Genomic DNA, 14,160 nt, shown 5'->3' on the forward strand with positions numbered 1-14,160 from the left:
TCTCTCTCTCTCTCTCTCTCTCTCTCTCTCTCTCTCTCTCTCTCTCTCTCTCTCTCTCCTTTAAAGAAAGGGTCTCACTATGTACCTCTGGCAGTCTTGGAACTCACAGAGATCTTCCTTTATCTGCTTCCTTAGTACTACAACTAAAGGAATGAATTACTATTCCAAGCATATGGGACATTTTCTTATTGTTAATTCATGGTGGAAAGCTAACCCACTATGAGTGTACCAACTCTTGGTAGGTGGCGCTGAATTGTATATGAAAAATACCTGAGCAAACCAGAGGAAATAAGCCTGTAAGAAGTTTTCTGTGTTTTTTGCTTCAAATTTCTACCTTGAGTTTGTTCCTTCTTTTTGATGATAAACTATAATCTGTATGTGTAATAAACTCTTATTTCCCCTAAATTATTTTTGGTTACTGTATTTAAAACAGTAACAAAAACTGAACTAGACAGATGTTGAAAAGTGTGCTATGAATCACTAGGCTTAATATTTGGGTGATGGCATAAAAACATCCATGTCCAAAAGTAATTTTGGAAAGAAAAGGTTTATTTCAATTTCAATCCTGCACAAAAGTTCATCATGAAAATCATCAAGTGTAGAACTTGGTATCCAGGTAGGAACTTGGAGGCAGGTGTTGATGCAGAAACCACAGAGCAACACTGTTTACAGCTTTGTAAACATGCTTATAGAGCAAAGGACCACAAGGCCAAGGATGGCATCAACCATAATTGATTAGATTCTCCCCCATCAATCACTAACTAAGAAAATGTCCTACTGCCAGATCTTATAGAGGCATTTTCTCAATTGTGGTTCCTTCCTTTCAGACAAAGTTAGATTGCATCAAGTTGACATAATTTTAGCCAACATAATTGATTCCTTGTCAACGTGACACACAAGCATACAACTGTTAAGACAAGTCCTTTCTTTCTCATTCTTCCCTAGGATCACACATTAATTTCAACATTATCACTGTAATTATACTCATACCACTAAGCTGTAAAGAATATATGCTAATCTCCTTAATATATACATGAAACCAAATATAATTCTCCTAAACATATATACTATGCATTTTATTGTACATATGAGCTATGATACATTACCTTTTATATTGAACAATCTAGATATTAAGAAAAACTTGTAGCAATGTGCAATAATCTCAGAAGACTATTCTTCATTTCATTCTATGTATTTTAGAGAAATTTCTATTCCAAATTGATATTAACCTTTACCAAATAATTAGATAGAAATTATATTACTACTAAAATTACTTACCATGGACACAGAAAATTGGTGAACTTTTGTTATTTTCCTTTTTATTTTTATTAGTTTAAAATTTGCTCAAATTCTGTGTATAAACTTTTCACCCTATTAACATTATTCTGTGATAAACCATTTTTTCAAGAAGGATTATAATATAATTTAAATATTATTTTCTAATTTGTCTGTGACTCCTTTTGATCCACAGACAAGAAATAATTAACAAATCCATTACAGTGAAAAGTTTATCCTACTCTTTCTTTAATATTTTTTCTTATTTCCTTAGATATTTGAAACATTTGACTTAACTTTATAACAAAATTTAAGCATCTATCTCATTTTTATTTATTTTATTGTTTAGTTAGTTAATTACCTCTATATGTGCTTGCATATAGATAGACCTCTTTCCTAATAACCTATTTGGTATGACTATCCTAATAAAGAGCATTGTAAAAGAAATAGCAAAGCACTTTAACTCTCTCTATCAGAGCATCAATGGATAGATTGATTTGGAAGGTATCAGTTACACTTAATGGAGTTGCATTCATCCCAAGGTCTTTTACATATTATACTGTGAAAACAAACAAAAAAACAAACAAAAAAACGTTGTCACTAAGTAATGTTAGCTTTCCTTACATCAACTTTGCAGCCAAAACAGGCTTTGAACTAATCTCATCATCTCAATTTTCTGGGATTACAGGACAATACCACTAGACCCATGTGTAGCCTTCCATTAATAAGGAAAATCACAACATTCATGACTGTAAAGATATCAATCTTACTAAACCTTTCATGGAAATAATTTTAAACAATAAGCACACCTACTATAAACAAACATACAAAAATGAAACAATACTAAATAGACTAAGGAAAAACTACATGATTTCAGTCAATATGTTCATCTCAGCTGATACCAAGTCTATCTGTCAACTCACTTGATGTTACAACTCTATACTTGGAGTGTCCTGACTGAAGAAACATTATTGATACTGATGAGAGGTTTCAACCCAATTTTAATAGCAAATTTTCAAGTAAGAAATCTAAGATACTAATATATAAATTCAACAATGCTAGAGAAAAGCTGAGAAGAGATAGTCAGTAGGATTTCATATGCATAGAACATTTTACTCAATAACAACTGACTAGACAATTACCTGTGGGACAGTGACTAAGAAAGAGCATGTTTATATTGCTACAATAAACATCTACAAATTTAAGATAACAAATAAATTTCTAAACCATAAGCTATCTAAATAACACAATTTCAAATAATCAAGAAGTTAAAGCAAAAATAGAAATGATATATGCATTCATATGTGTATATTGATATACATGTATATGGTTAAGGGTTAAAAACAAAAATTAATAAACAAAATATTAAAATATCTGATATATTTTAAACATATCACTAAGAAGAATTTTATAGTATAAAATGCCTAAATTTGAAAATAGTAAGACTGAAATCAAACCTGTACATTTACAGTATAAAAGTCTAGGGAATGAAAAGTATATCTAATAAAACCAAAGCAATGTAAATATAATCAGGAGATATCAAAACAGAAATGGAGATTCAAAATAGGAATACAAAATAAAGAACAATGAAAGAAGTTTACACTTTGAAGACAGTAATATGTACTAGCAAGTGTATCCCACAAGAAAATTAAGTAAAAGGAAAAGATTAAGAGATTTTTTTAATTGACAGTGTCTTTTGCCTTACAGAAGCTTTGCAATTTTATGAGGTCCCATTTGGCTATTCTCAATCTTACAGCACAAGCCATTGCTGTTCTGTTGAGAAATTTTTCCCCTGTGCTCTTATCTTCAAAGCTTTCCCCTACTTTCTCCTCTGTAAGTTTTAGTGTCTTGGTTTTATGTGGAGTCCCTTGATCCACTTAGACTTGAGGACCTTTCCCAATCCTAAATCAGATAGGGAACTAATATCCAATATATATAAAGCACTCAAGATGATAGACTCCAGAAAATCAAATAACGCTATTAAAAATGGGGTACAGTGCTTAAACAAAGAATTCCCAAGTGAGGAATATTGAATGGCTGAGAAGCACCTGAAAAAAATGTTCAACATCCTTAATCATCAGAGAAATGCAAATCAAAACAACCCTGAGATTCTACCTCTGAGTCAGAATAGCTAAGATCAAAAATTCAGGTGACAGCAGATGCTAGATAGGATATAGAGAATTGTTGGTGGAATTGCAAGTTGGTACAACTACTCTGGAAATCAGTCTGGCGGTTCCTCAGAAAATTGGACATAGTTTTTCCAGAAGATCTAGCAATTCCTCTCCTGGACATATACCCAGAAGGTGTTCTAACTTGTAATAAGGACACATGCTCCACTATATTCATAGCACCCTTATTTATAATAGCCAGAAGCTGGAAAGAACCCAGATGTCCCTCAACAGAGGAATGGATACAGAAAATATTGGTACATTTACACAATGGAGTACTGCTCAGCAAATAGAAACAATGAATTCATTAATTTCTTAGGCAAATGGAAGCATCTGGAGGATATCATCCTGAGTGAAGGAAACCAGACACAAAAGAACTCACATGATATGCACTCACTGATAAGCAGATATTAGCCAGAAACTTAGAATACCCAAGATACAATTTGCAAAACAAATGAACTCAAGAAGATAGAAGTCCTAAGTGTGTATACTTTGCTCCTTCTTAAAATGGGGAACAAAATACCCATGGAAAGATTTACAGAGACAAATTTCAGCATTGAGATGGAAGCAACAACCATCCAGAGACTGCCTCACCCGGGAATCCATCATATATACAATCACCAAACCCAGATATTATTGCATATTCCAGAAAGATTTTGCTAACAGGACACTGATATAGCTCTCTCTTATGAGGTTATGCCAGTGCCTGGCAAATACCGACGTGGGTGCTCACATTCATCTATTGGATGGAACACATGGCCCCTAATGAAGGAGCTAAAGAAAGTACCCAAAAAGCTAAAGGGGTCTGCAACCCTATAGGAGGAACAACAATATGAACTAACCACTACCCCCCAGAGATGTGTCTCTAGTTGCATATGTAGCAGAGGATGGCCTAGTCAGCCATCAATGGGAGGAGAAGTCCTTGGTCTTGCGGAGATCATATGCCCCAAGTACAGGGGAATGCCAGGGCCAGGAAGCGGGAGTGGGTGGGTTGGGGAGCAGGGTCAGGGAGGGTTTAGGGGACTTTGGGGATAGCATTTGAAATATAAATGAAGAAAATATCTAATAAAAAAGGGAAAAATGTTTTTAAAAAGAAAAAATAATTAACCATTATGAAAGAGAAGACACACGTCTTCAGATACAGTGACGTGAATATACTAATAAGAAAATAAAATAATAGTATATAGTATGTGCTTATGTTTTCGAGAAGATAGATGTTATCTTAGGAAAATATAAAAATCGGAAAATATTGAAATAATTAATCATCTAAATTTATCAAAACACATCTTATTTTTTCATTTTGTATTTTCATATAAGCCAATTTAAAGTTATAAGGAAAAATCTCAGATATATAAATCTAAATTTATATTGTTTAGCATAGCAACAAATTATGTTCAAAAGCAAATGAAATATTTAAGAATGATGAGACAGGGTTGGTGTTACTTCATGAAGGTACTTATCTTCTTTTAGATAAATTTTAAGACATGTGGCTCACCATTAGTAAATGTCTAAATACACTCATATAAAAGAGTAAGATCACACTGTAAATTCAAAACAACATTTTGAAAATTTATACAATTAAGGTTTAAATTTTATTTTCAGCCATGAAAATAATTCTGAATAAATTTACTTACACCTTTTTAAGTTTTCCAGGCCTTCGGTAATATCATGTTGTTTGTAACTTATTCTTTCCTCCTACCTTGTATTCGTAAGGCCATTTTGTTCTAATTATTATATGTTTTTTCTAAAGTTTTCTAGTGAAAAGTTTGGGAGGCAAATATCTGCCTGGAGCAAATATGCTTCCCTTACAAACTTGTAAGTAAAGGGAAAAAAAAAAAAAAAAAAGCTCTCCGTATCCTAAGAAAAAATAATCAACATATTAGGAATACAGTGGAACTATTCTAATTGCATAAGGGTTGTCTTTAAAAATGTAGCTAACATCCCATTTTTATTATGAAAGACTGAATGTTATTTCACTGTGGAAAGGAAGATGCCAAAGATGCTCTGAATCTACACTTCTCTCAATGATACTGTATATTTTGGGTACTCCAAAACAGAAAAAAAAAACAGCAAAAAACACAAACAAACAAACAGAAAACAAAAACCAGAATCAATCACACAAACATACAAAATACCAAGTAACTGAGTAAAACGACATACCAAAGTAATGATTCTACTAAAGTCCAGAATAATGAACCAAAGAACTGAGGTAGCTTACAGGAAGTTACAGAGCGATAGGCTGCTCAAAAACCAGCTGTGTCACCAAAAATCCCATTCTAACATGGATAGTGTGGGAGTTTGAATAGGCATGCCCCTCATAGAATCATGTATTTGAGTGCTTGGGCAAAGGAAGCAGCACTATCAGGATATATATTCTTGCTGGAGTAGGTGTGGTTTTATTGGATAAAATGAGTTACTGGGGGAAGGCTTTGAGGTCTCCAAAGCTCAAGCTTGCCTAGTGGCTCTTGGTTTCCTTCTGCTGCCTGCAACACAAGATGTATAACTCTCAGCTCCTTCTCCAGTATCATGTCTGCCTTCATGTCTCCATGCTTATCACCATGACAATAAAGGACTAAACCTAAAACTGTAAGCCAGTCCCAATGAAATGTTTTCCATTATAAGAGTTGTTTTGGTCATGATTTCTCTTCACAACAATAGAAACCCTGACACAAATGAGGAATTTTAAAAATCACCTTTGTAGCATGACTTGCAAGGAGTTTGACATGTTTCAGATTCTCATCTGTGGTGTACAGATGCCTGAAGTTACCTCTTTACAGGAGAAAAGTGCTTCACTGCAGTTCTTCCAGCTCTGGCATTATTTCTGTCTTTTCTTCCTCAATGTTTTCTAAGCATTAGTGTTACTGATACAGATGTTCAGATATGGGAAAGCTTTTGTCTACTATGGCAGAGCAGCAATCATTTATTCTTATGAGCATCACTGAGAAGTCTCAATCAACTCTGAGTTATAATGAGTGGCTGTGCAAAGTTGATAGTAGCAAAGACAATCACTTTACAAACACTGATTAAGAAACTGGGCTGAACACCACCTATTTCTTATTTACTTGGAAATGTCATTAAGATTCCAATGGCAGTATTAACACAGATGAGGGCATATTTAAATTTGTCACTAACAGACATAAGTCATATGAACTTCAATCCCTAATTCCATACAGGATTGACTCATTTATGTGCATATCACATGAGAGCATTCATTTATTGAGGCTATACTTGGGGATAGGCTTCACATATTTGGATAACACACAAAATACCAGAACATTTCACAGTAGTTATAGCAGCTTTAGACATTTTTAAAATATATGTTGGCTCCCTCTGACTGGACTTTGTATAAAGCAGCTGAACAGATTCTTAGAATATCTAAAGCCAAATACCTCTATTATATTTATTTCTTGGTTTTCAGGGTGACTTGATGGGTGTTGGGCAATTACCATGGACAATGATTTTTACTGTTTCTATAATGCATTTCCTACCATAACTATTGTCTCCACAGAGATGACTGCCTGATTTTTCTTTTCCCACTCAGACATACATGAAGAAAAGGCCTATGAATAGAGTTCTACTGTCAAGTATAAATTGTCAAAAGCAAAGTCTAAGGAATTATGACAATCCATAATGTTCTTACTAGCCCACTTGCTACTTTATTCCTTTACCTTTTTCTAGTCACATATATATGTACTGTAACACATCATGCTCTATTCATACAAACTACTAACCAGTCATCTATCAGGATATGTGAAATATCTGGTCCCATGCGGTGGACCTTATTAATCAAACAAGTAAGATGCTCTATACTACATAAAAACTGTTATTCTGGGTTTTCCCCAATAGACACTCTACATCCTGATGTCTCAGCCTTATATACATATGTTACTACCAGTAGCAAAATGTTACACTACCACAATACACATGAAAAATGTTGATCGTATTGGTATTCTAACACAAATGATCCTCTCTCAGATGACTCAGCCTCATTTGTATGACTCAGCACTCATTGAAGGAGGCATATAACCTCTGGTTCCTAATTCATCTTTTGTTCGTCAGTCTCTGAAAACTAATTGTGTTGTGTGAGAGTTTTCTTGGGAAGACATGAACAGGCATCTAGTTACTTCATATAGGGAAAGAAAGTGAGACCAAAGTAATGTTCCTAAGGAATATCAATTTTACTAACCACTGAATTTACAGAGATGACTTACAAGATGGCAGTTGAGTTTCCTTCTCTCCATTAGTTGATTACTACTTCAAATGTATTGGGTAATCCTTGAGAACATTCTTAGTGTTTGTACCTTCTGGCAATTTGAGAATTATTTATGTCATGATGCTCATGAGCCCTCCTTCTCCCTTCAGAAGGGAACGGTTCAGTTTGGAGGACATTTCTATATAATATTTGGTAAGGAATACATTAAGTTCTTTTTGCAGACTATGTATCTCTCTATGGAGAAAAATCTAAAAAAAAAAATCTCAAATAATTGACAGAGTAAATGAGATGATTAAAGTCACAGGATGTAAAAATCATGAAAAATATAATTGTGTCTCTAAATATTAGTAATAAATGCATTAAAGTAAAAAGTTAATGTGTAAAATTATTTCAAATACCATAAATGAATTTTTAAAAAATCATGTACATGGTAATATTTGGAGCATTTCCAAAACTCCAACAGAATAAGTCAAAGTAAGACCAGAGAATAAAGATATAAATCATGTGTATGAATTGGAACAATTGGCACAGAAAGTGTTAAACTACTCCAAATTGATCTTTTAATTAATTAAAATTCTTATAAAAGTTCTAGAGAGTATAATAAATATTGACAATATGACACTGACATTTAAAAAAGAAACATCCAAAAGAGGTGCATATAAACATGTATTATAATTTGCTTTTCTGTGATAAGCATCATGATCAATAGCAATTTGGGGAGAAAGGTTTATTTGGTTTATACTTTTAAGTCACAGGCAGACATTGAAGAAAATTTGGGCCTGAACTCAGGCAGGAACTGAAGCAGAACCATGCTTCAACACTGCTTACTAGTTGTTTCTCTAGGTGACAGCCTGGGCTGTTTAAGAAAAATATAAGAAAATAAGTCACCTAGAGAGACAACAAGTAAGCAGTTTTGAAGCATGGCTCTGCTGTGAATGGGTTCTTAGCTTATGATTGGTATGACAGGGCCTAGGGATGCTGCTGCCCTCAGTGAGCTGGGCCCTGTCATACCAATCATAAGCTAAAAACCCATTCACAGATATTGTCTCATGGCCATCATCTGATCTAGGGTAGTATTCAATTGAGGTTTTCTCTTCATAAGGGTTAGTAGATTTGTGCATATTGACAATATAATATGACCAACACATTTCCATTTCCTGTATTTGTCTCCCAGAAGTTGAAGGTAAAATCCTGTTACTAAAGACATCATACACTTCAGAAATAGAAATTGTAATCAAGCAGGAATTAACCTGGAAGATTCTCCCCTAAGGACTAGATACAGTATCAGAAATAACAGAAGAAGATATGCAAAGTGCAAAGTGGAAAACAATGAATTGTTCTAATCAGCTGTAATGTCTATTCTACCACAAGAATTATTAGATATCCTAATAAGTAAATATATCCTAAAAAATAAAATAGTGGCACTTATATCCTGATATATTAGTCAAAATTCTGTCAAAGAATAAGACTGATAGAAATATATATGCTTAGTGCAACAATAGCTGTTTGATAATGAAAATGACAAAAAACTTTACTCCCAACAGGATGTCTCAGCAGTCCCAAACTGTTACTAGAGTCCTTTAGGATTCCTAAAGATCTGTTGGTTTTCAGTTTGTATTGGAATCCTAAAGAAGCTGGATTCAATTCTGCTGTAGCAATGGGACAAACTTGCCAATAAAATAAAGGGTAGCAGGCAAAAAGTAAAATTTCCTTCTTCCACATCCTTTTATGTGGACAACCATCAGACAGTGTTGTCTAGATTTAGGGTGGATTTTCCTGTTTCAAATAATTTGGTTAGGAAAATCTCTCATAGGTGTGCTTAGAATCTTGAAGTTCAGTTGATTCCAAATATCATCAAGTTAACAAGATTAGCTATCACATAGAGGGATAAACAATAACTGCCTAATTCTATTTAAGATCCACTCAATAGGAGGAAATTGATGCCTAGTACTAAAAACTAAAGCTACTTCCTGTATCTGGGGAAGCCACTGTCCCTAAAGAGTCATCTACTGCCATATCACTAAAGTTCCATCATTTCTGTGTGTTCTAAATATTATCCTTATAACAACAATCAAGTGAACCTCTCTTCCCTCCCAAAGAAGCATCTTTTTACACAGATAAGAGATAATTCTAAATAATCACAACTGGTCAAAATGCAATAACTGACTCTGGCATACTCAGTGTCAACTGACACATATATAACTGAATTCTTATACCAAAACTCAGTGTATACCACAAAAGAGATGGCATAAATATTGTAAGAACTATTGTTCAAGTTTGATATATCTTCCCACTGTCCTGGTCCTTTATATCCCATTGTCACTGTTTCCCAGACCACAACACAGGCAGACGTCCCTGGGTCCTGCTTAATCACAAGTTATGCCTTTCAGAAAACCAGGGAGGCTGGCCAAGTACTTTCTACAAGTTCTATTCTCTGAGACCCAATACTAGTGGTTGGTCCTAGCACTGCAACAGAACACTAGCTTCAGCCTCCTGCATCCCTAGTCAACATTTCCTAATGATCTCACATATACTCCCTATCCCTCCCTTCCCTTCTCCCAGCCTCTAACACCAGTAAGTAATACTTATGAAGACACTAGCCAAGAAAACAGGCAACACATAGACAACGTATTCTGAAAATCCAGGGTCAAAGCAGAAGCCAAGGGGGGGGGGGAAACACTTACCATAGAAAGATACACCCAGAAGTCAGTATCTAAACCTGTAATCATCAGAAACTCAGATACCTAGTTGCCACCATAAAAACACCATCAATAATAGCTAGGGTAGTGTTTTCACCAGAGCCCAGCTATCTTACCACAGCAGGTTTTGTATATCTCAATATAGCTGAAACTGAAGAAAAAGCTTTAAAGAAAGCTATATGAAGATGATAGAAGTTCATAAGAGAAAATGAATAAGTCCCTTAAAAAATTCCAGGAAAACACAAACATTTGGGGAAAATGAATAAATCACTCCAGGACTACACATACAAATAATAGGAAGAAATTATGAAATCTCTTAAAGAAACCAAAACAAAAAACCAAAACCAAAACAAAACAAAACAAAATCAGTTTAAGGAAACACACAAAAACATAAAAGCAATAAAGAAACCACAAACTGAGGAAATTCTGGAAATAAGACAATTAAGAATTTGAGGAGGACTACAGAGGCAAACTTTACAAATAGAATAAAAAAAATGGCAGAAAGAATGCTAAGTTTTGAAGACTGAGAATGAAATCAGGGAAATAGCACCCTTCTCAATAGCCTCAAATTGTATAAAATATCTTGGGGTAACTTTAACCAAGCAAATGACAGACATGTATGATAAAAAAAAAAAAAGTCACTAAAAGAGGAATTGACAATGATATTAAAAGATGGAATGATCTCCTATGCTCATGAATCTGTAAGATTAACATAATAAAAAGGGCCTTCCTGCCAAAAGTAATCTACAAATTCAATGTAATCCCAAACAAAATTCTAGCAGAAGTCTTTTCATACCTTGAAAAGACAATTCTTAACTTCCCATGCAAAAACAACATAACCAGGATAGTTAAACAATCTTGTACAATACAAATACTGCTAAAGGTATCATGATCCCTGATTTCAAATTTTACTAGAGATCTAAAATAATAAAAATCATATTTAATTAGCATAAAAAAGACATTTTGATCCATGGAATCCAATTGAAGACATAGACATAACCCACATACCTGTGGAAACCTGATTGACTTCCAGAAGAAAAAAAAAAAGCCATCAATATACACTGGAAAAAAAGAAGGTATCATAAACAAATGATGAAGTTCAAACTCCATATCTTAATGTATAAGGATACAAATAGGTCCATATTCATCACCCTACACAAAAGTCAAGTCTAAGTGAATCAAAGACAACATAAAACCAAATAAACTGAATCAGATAGAAGAGAAAGTAGGGAATAGCCTTAAATGCATTAGCACAGGAGACAAATTTCTGAATAGAACACTAATAACACGGGCACTAAGATCAACAATTACTAAATGTGACCTCATGAAATTGACAAAAAGCTTCTCTAGAGCAACAGACTCTATCATTTGGGCAACATGTCAGCTTACTTAATAATAAAAGATGTTTACTAACTATATCCAATTGAGGACTAATGCCCAAATTATATGAAGAACTTATGAAACTGGAAAGCAAACAATCCAATTTAAAATAATGAAGTACAGATATAAACAGAAAATTCTCAACAGAGGAATATCTAATGGTTGAGATGCTCTCAAATGTTCAAAATCCTTAGCCTTCAGGGAAAGGCATATCAAAATGGTATGGAGATTCCACCCTACACCTCTCAGAATGTCAAAGATAAAAACCTGGAGCAATTGTTCATGCTGATGAGGATATGGAGCAAGGCAAACACTCTATCACTGCTGGTGGGAGTACAAGCATATGCAGCCACTATGGAAATCAATATTGCAGTTTCTCAGAAAATTGTTAATTGAAGTACCTCAATACTCAGCAACACCACCCCTGGGCATATACCTGAAAATATTCCATCCTACTACTTACTCAACTACTTGAGTCTTTACTCATAACAGCCGAAAACTTGAATCCTCATAGGTGTCCCTCAACAGAAGAATGGAAAAAGAATATGTGGTCCATTAGAACAATAGAGAATTACTCAGCTGTTACAAAAATTATGTCTTGAAATTTGAAGGCAAAAGGATGGAAATAGAAAAAAAAATCATCTAAGTGAGCTAACTCACACTCAAAATACGAATAAGGTATATGTTATAACTGAATACTATCTGTTAAAAAATCATGCTACAATCTATAGATTCAGAGGGATTAGGTAAATGGCAGGGCTCTGAGTTATGGGGAGATCAGGATCTCCTTAGGAAAGGGAAACAGAATAGATTGTGTAGACAGACTGGATGCAGGTTGACACAGGAAAGGGAATGGTCTGGTTTATTGGGAGAAGGGATGGAGGGCCAGAAAGTAGAAAGATATGATTAAAATTAAGAGTTATTTGGGGGGGGCGTGTGATTACTAGTGCTTTTAGAAGCCAGAAGAGGGCAAAGGATTCTATGGAAAAATGGTTCTGATGTGATAAATGGGTTGAGAATTGAACTTAGTTTCTCTTCAAGAGCAGACTGAGATTATAATAGTAGGCTAACTCTTCAACTAAATACTATTTTTCCTACTGTAAATAAGAGTCAGAAGATGTGCCCAGCCAAGGAGGGCTTTGCCTGAACATCAGCGGGAAACATCAAGGTTCCAGGACTCCACAAAGAGAAGTCTGCACAGGTGAGAGTGTGGACTACAGAAGCTAACAGCTTCTGGGACAGGCGGGAGCCACAGAGCTTTTGAGGCAGCCCCCTTTTCAGGCTCCAGAGATCCGGGCACCTTCCCTACCAGAGGATAGGTGTCCGGCCTGCCCAGGAGGGTTTTGCAGGAGCACCTGGGGGAGAAATCTTGGTTCCTGGATCCCTCCGAGACTAGTCTGTGCAGGTGAGAGTGAGGACTACAAAAAGTAACAGCTTCCATGACAGGCCTAAGCAATACAGCTTCTGGGACAGGTCCTGTTTTGGGCCTTCATCTTCGGCCAGGAGGGAGGTCCAAACGCCAGTTATCTGTGCACCTTCCCTGTAAGAGGAAAGCTTGCCTGCAGAGAGTGCTCTGATGACTAAAACTCAGAGGAGAGAGCTAGTCTCCCAGTTCTGCTGATAGAGGCTAACAGAATCAGGAGAGGATCAATCTCTAACCAGAGACAACTATAACAACTAACTCCAGAGATTACCAGATGGCGAAACGTAAACATAAGAATCTTACTAACAGAAACCAAGATCACTCACCAACATCAGAACCCAGCACTCACACCTGGCCCAGTCCAGGGCACCACAACACACGCGAAAAGCTAGACCTGGATTTAAAAGCATATCTCATGATGATTGAAGAAGAAATCAAGAAGGACTTTAATAACTCACTTAAAGAAATACAGGAGAACACTGCTAAACAGGTAGAAGACCTTAAAGAGGAAGCACAAAAATCCCTTAAAGAATTGCAGGAAAACATGACCAAACAGGTGATGGAATTGAATAAAACCATACTAGACCTAAAAAGGGAAGTAGACAAAATAAAGAAAACCCAAAGTGAGGCAATGCTGGAGATAGAAAACTTGGAAAGAAATCTGGAACCATAGATGTGAGCATTAGCAACAGAATACAAGGGATGTAAGAGGGAATCTCAGGTGCAGAAGACTCCATAAAGAACATCTACACAACAATAAAAGAAAATGGGAAATACAAAAAGATCCTAACTCAAAACATCCAGGAAATCCAGGACAAAATGAGAATACCAAACCTATGGATAATAGGAGTACATGAGAATGAAGACTTTCAACTCAAAGGGCCAGCAAATATCTTCAACAAAATTACAGAAGAAAACTTCCCAAACCTAAAGAAAGAGATGCCCATGAATATACAAGAAGCCTACAGAACTCCAAATAGACTGGACCAGAAAAGAAATTCC

This window comes from Mus caroli, chromosome X (genome assembly GCF_900094665.2).
Source record: "Mus caroli chromosome X, CAROLI_EIJ_v1.1, whole genome shotgun sequence".
Taxonomy (NCBI): Eukaryota; Metazoa; Chordata; class Mammalia; order Rodentia; family Muridae; genus Mus; species Mus caroli.